This window comes from Ammospiza nelsoni, chromosome 2, assembly GCF_027579445.1.
Source record: "Ammospiza nelsoni isolate bAmmNel1 chromosome 2, bAmmNel1.pri, whole genome shotgun sequence".
Lineage (NCBI taxonomy): Eukaryota > Metazoa > Chordata > Aves > Passeriformes > Passerellidae > Ammospiza > Ammospiza nelsoni.
This window is the reverse complement of record NC_080634.1, coordinates 120,690,193-120,696,237: the sequence shown is the minus strand read 5'-3', so window position 1 is coordinate 120,696,237 and position 6,045 is coordinate 120,690,193. Positions and strand designations below refer to the sequence as shown.

The 6,045-nt window shown below is 39.7% G+C and overlaps 1 long non-coding RNA gene across 1 annotated transcript; it reads right to left on the bottom strand.

The window, feature by feature from the left end:
• Positions 1–2,224: 2,224 nt before the first annotated feature.
• Positions 2,225–3,277, bottom strand: LOC132070202 (uncharacterized). The gene is made up of 2 exons (XR_009417907.1): positions 3,182–3,277; positions 2,225–2,585 (listed from the first exon to the last, which is right to left on the bottom strand). It is a non-coding gene; the product is annotated as an uncharacterized LOC132070202 (long non-coding RNA).
• Positions 3,278–6,045: the final 2,768 nt, after the last annotated feature.

Below are 6,045 nucleotides of genomic sequence, written 5' to 3'. Positions count from 1 at the left end.
GTAAGCAAAACTCAGCCCCCCAGATTCCTTGTTGCAGATTGCTTGAGTCAGCTGAGGTGGCAGCTTGGGTCTGGGAGGCATCCTCTAACCCAGTAAGAACCAAAAAAAACCCCAACCCTTTCTTCTAAAAAGTATTCAAATATATATATCCTTATGTTTTCATATTTACATTCACAATATGCATTATAAATATAAATGTATATTGCTTACTTATACATTTATCTTTATCAATGTCAATTTATAAATAAATTTTTATTCTATATCTACTCCAAGCACTTATTTATCTATTTTATACCTATTTTTGCATATTGCTTATATATTCCCCTGTCAAGATTTTTACTTCTGTAACACTTATGTTTTATTTTAAATAACATCTGCCTCTACTTAAATAAAAGCCAAAAAAATTCCTTTCCTTTGGAATATATTTACATAGTTTTATATTTTTATTCCTATTTATAATTTATAGTGCCCTATAATGTTATTTATATTCTATATTACAAATCTGCATTTTACTTACTTATGTTTATATTTAAATTTATATTCATAGTTTAGCAATTTCTCTTTATATAATTATTATATATTTCTAACTTACGATTCACATTTTTATAAGACTTATAGTATTTAAAATAAAACTCCTGCCTCTATAAAAACAGAGGACATCCCTTGATTTAAACAATAGTTAAAATTCTATTCACATCTACCTTTAAAATTTTTATTTATTATATTTATAGATATATATTAGAGAGAATACCTTTTATTATAATAATAGATGTATTATTTTTATATTATGTATTTCTTTTACTTATATTTATTCATATTAGATATTTATAGATATTGGTATATAAATTATATATTTGTATATCTGGATTTCTACTTTTATATTATTTCTATTTATATTATTTATTTAAAAAAACAGCCTACAACCTAAAAAAACCGAAAAAAATCTCCAATTTATTTTAACCTTTTTATATTTACATTCTATGTTTATATATCTTTCTTAATATATATAAATTATACTCGACTCTATATATAATGTTACAATTATATACCATATATTACACTTTTATGTATGTATCTGTTATCTATGTCTACCACTCTAATTTCATATTTATTTTTAAATTTATATTTATTTCTATTTTCATGTATATGTTAGACCATGTAAGTTCATTAACCCGACACATCAGAACCACAACAATACCGTACCTTTGTCAGCACCTGTACGCAGCCCGCGCTCATCCCATTGCAGCACATCAAAACAAAACCTATTTCTATTACTAAAGGAACAAACATCCCACAACATTGAACCCTAATAAAAACTCAAATAAACCTAACTGTAAATAAATTTTAAATCCCACTATAAGCAGCCCAAAGCCTCCACACATTCTCATCATAAACTTCCTCCTAAACCAATATCTCAAACACCCACAAACTCAAATACACCTTGAAAATGACACAACTACTAATAAAAACAAACACCCATTAAAAATTAAATCTAACCAACTCACTAGACTCAAAACTGTACAACTGACCCAAAACAGTACTAAGAAAAAAAAGCTCTACGTTTATGCACAAATAATAACCGATAATCTGGAAAAGTTATTTGAAAAAATTTTGCAAATTAACTAAAAGCATAAAAATAAAAAAAAATCTAAACTATTAAAATACTACAAAATATCACTAACTAAATTTAAAAAATATTGCCTATAAAAACCCACCATATAAATGCCCCTCTCCCCAACAATAAAACTAAAAACACCTAACGAACCAGAAAGAAATCGGAACTTAGGAACACTAAAACCATAGCGTTCAAGAAGTCACACCACATCCCTTATCATACACCAACTACAAACAACATAAAACAATACAGTGAATTCTTAAAAACCACCTTAACACCACTACATTGAAAAACATTTCAAAAATGAAAAACTGCATTTAACAAAAGCCATCTAATAAATTCACACCCAAAACTCCAGCAGCCCAGCTGGCCCTACCAAAGCTGTATGTTTATACATAAATTAAACAAAACCAAAATGCCAGTAATACCTATCAGAAGTCTATGAAAGAAACCTCTTGAAATTAATCCTAGCTCAAATACAAACCAACCCATCCAGAAAGTCAGCTTCACCCAAAAAACAACTTACACAGAGTTAATAATACCAAGAAATAAAACAACACACCATATACCACCAAGGAATATAATAGTGTAGGAAAAAAAATACTCCACTTTTTTTTTTTTTTTTTTTTTTTTAATTTAAACTAACTTATTTTATTAGCTAGAACAGAAGCTTTTGCCAAGACTGTAACAACAACTTCTTTTTCTTCTTCTCCTTCTGAAATATCCCTTCTCACTCCCAAATTCCTCACAACTTCTGAGTTTAAATCCAAGCCAAAAGCAAAATTCGTGCACTTGTGCGTTCGATGCTCCTGCCAGATTCTCTGTTTCCCTCCACATCTTCTTACACTTTCAGTCTTCAGGCTGTCCTGCCGTGAAGAATGGGTAAAGAGAGGATTTCCCTGCCTCCCCCCCAGAGCTGGTTTCCTCAGCCATTTCACTCAATCCCAAACCGGCAATGATGCACGCTCACCTGAAGCAGGGGAATAAATCTCTAAATGTCACTAAATACATAAAATGTACACAAAAATACATAAATGTCACTAAATACATAAAAGCGCATCCCCATTGTTCCAACACTCGGCAGCCCATGCGGCCAAGGTCAGAACTCTCTGCCCCCCGAGGACACGGCAACCAGCGGGGCCCTTTGTCCCTCTCTCCAGCACGGACCTATGAAGCCAGAGAGGAGTTTACAGAGACCGGGAGGCAGCGGGACGGGGCGGGCGCCCGGCCCGACCTTCCAAAGCTGGCGGCAGCGAAGGCGGGGAGCGCCACGGCCCCGCTCCGCCGCCTGCCCGCCGCCCCGGGGCCGCCCCGCCGGGATTGTCCGGCCCGCGGTCGCTCCCAGCGCCTGGAGCGGGGCGGGCGCGGGCTCGGGAGCTGCCGCCCTGTTCCGACGCCGCTCGCCCGCCCCCGCCCGCTGCCCCGGCCCGCGGAGCGCTGCGACCGCACCTCCGCCGCCCGCCGAAACCGGCCCCGCCCGGCCGCCCCCGCCGCGGCCGTTCTCCTCGGCCATCGCATCCCTTTGCATGACCGAATGTCCTTCACCCGCCCCCGCCATTTACAGACCCTGGCCCGACCGCCGCTGGCTCCAGCGCCCTTCCCTCGCTCGGCAGCCGCGTCCTTGCCCCGCCCCCGGCACTCAGCGGCGAGGGGCAGGGCGCTGGCTCGGAGGGGTGCGATCCCGCTCTGTGGCCACAGGGGGAGGAGATTTATGGGGGCGTGCGATTTCCCCGCCCATTTCGCCACCATCTTGAGAAGGTCAAAGAACGCCCGCGACATTTGCGACGCGCCCCTCCGAAAATGGCGGCCGAGGAGGACCCTCGGAAGAAATAGGGTTTTACCCAGATGCCTCTCAGCAACCCGCCTAAATATGTTCGCCCACGGCGCCGCTGACCACATAGGCCGTGTCTTATACACTTAAAATGCCACATAAAAATCCATCGGGGCCGCCGTGGCGTCGGTGTTTCATGCAGGCAGCCGATTCGACCGACGCTGGCCCTCGACTTCCCCGCCCTTCTCGCTGCCATTTTAAGAAGGTCAAGGAAAAGTCCATGACATCCGCGACTCGCCACTCCCAAGATGGCGGCCTCGCGGCTGCCGGTAGCGACAGAGCTGCAGTACCGCGCTCTGCCCACAAGGCGGCAGCACTGCCGCCCGCCCCAGCCGGGGGCGCAGCGCGCCTCGGGGCTGCGGGCAGGCAAGGTGGCAAAAAAGAACAGGGGCGACCCCCGCCAAAAACTGCTCTGAAATAAATGCCAAAAACCTGCCTCTTACCCCACCAGAATCAAACAAGGCCCCTTGCTTTAAAGCCATGTTTAAATAAATTTTTTATTTCCATTTTTCGTATTTATATTCACATGCATAGCTATAGTGGACATTGATGTAGCATGTAATTTATATAACATTATTCTATTTCTATTATTTATATTTACTTATATTTTGTGCTTTTATAAATATCTTTCCACATTGATTGTATATTTCTATGTCTAAAATTACATTTCTATCATGCTTTCACTATTTAAAATACAAATCCCATCCTAACTAAATAAATACAAAAAAGCTCTATTCTTTTAAACTACATTGAAATATTTTTATATTTATAGCGCTCATGACTACACTCACATTTATATTTGTAGTTTATACTTAAGTATTATATTAATCATTATGTATAACATGTATCCTATTCAAATAAGAGATAAATTATTTTCCTAATTATGTACCATATCTACTGCTACAACTTATTTTTCCTTACATTTTTAATTTTTATATTAACCTTCAGCTATTTATGATCTATTTCTATTCTTAGATTTCTACCTTTATATTATTTGTATTTATAATGTTTATACTAAAACACCTGCTTTTGCCAAATAAAAAAAAATCCCCTTTATTTTAAACTACTTAAAAAAACCTAGAGTATATCAATCTGGTATAACATATAACAAATGATAGATATGATACATGTAAAATTGATATAAATATTGTAGTGTATTATAGGAAATAAATAAAAATCAATATGATCCATAACACAAGTAATACTGTATAAATGTTATATTTATGTTATTTTATATTTCAAATAATTTAACATTTCTTTATATATTTGCATATACTTGACAAACATTTCTATATTTATACTTGGGTTGCGATTTTTTTCTGGGTGTTTTCTGGGTCTTTTCTTGCCCTTCTTCGAAATTTTTTTCTGGGTTATTTCTTGTCCATCTTGGGGGTTTTTTCTGGGTTTTTTCTTGCCCATCTCAGAGTTTTTTTTGGGAGGTTTTTTCTGGGTTTTTTTCTTGCCCATCTTGGGTGATTTTCTGGGGTTTTTCTACGTTTTTTTCTTGCCCATCTGGGATTATTTTCTGGGGTTTTTTTCTCGTTGCTTTCTTGCCCATCCTGGGCTTTTTCTGGGTTTTTTTCTTGTCCATCATGTGGTTTTTTTCTGGTTTTTTCCTGCTCATCTTCGTCTGGTTTTCTGGGTTTTAAGCCAAAATCGGTACATATCATGTCAGTTCATGCAATACAACCCGGCTGGGGATTTTTTATTCTAAATTTAACAAGGAGTCGCAAAACCTGGAAAGCAAAAGTCACACACACAAGGTTAAATCCAGTCAGCATGCACTCACACACGCAGAAACGAGCAGACACAGACAGACACAGCCACGTGCTCTCACACACGCTCACACAATCTTTCCACTTAAATGCTCACTGCGGCCCTTACTCGAGATGCTGAAGAACGTGCTGTGACACATCTTCCGGCTGCCGCTCCTTGAGGTAAAATGGCAGATCCTGGGGAAATCAGCAGCCTCGGGGACCTGTGAGACGACAGGAAGGGTCAACGAGTGGCTATCTGACAGCTAGGACTTGTCTCCTCTCTGGACTGATAAATTTTCTACCCAAAATCCAATAGAAGACAGATGTATAGGTACATAGAACATAAGCCACCATAGGCAGATACAATACAAGCCAGGACTTGCAAAAATTCTCTGGAAGATGAATTCTTGCGCCCTATTCCCTTTCAGAAGAAGGAACCTACACAACTACTGCAGTCATCTGAGGAGGTGCATCTGAAAAAAAAGTTAGGACAACAGTCAGACGGTTCAATGATAACTGAAGAGCTCCAGATATCCTGTGTCCATCTACAAATCCCATCTAGAGTCCAACTACACCCCACACTACACATTACAAATCCCCGGGCCCTCTCCTATTGCACCAGGCTATGCGGCAGGGCAGAGCAGCTCGGGCACAAATGTGTGCTGACAGCCGTGACACAGGATGGACAGGACAGGACAGACAACGGGGACACAACACAGACAGAAAATTCTAGGCAAGGAAAATGGCTGCAAGGACTGAGAGAATGCAAAAGGAGATGACCGAGTTCAAACTGATGGTGAGCTGATGAGGCTCAGAGAACCCCGAAGGAAGAAGATGATAAC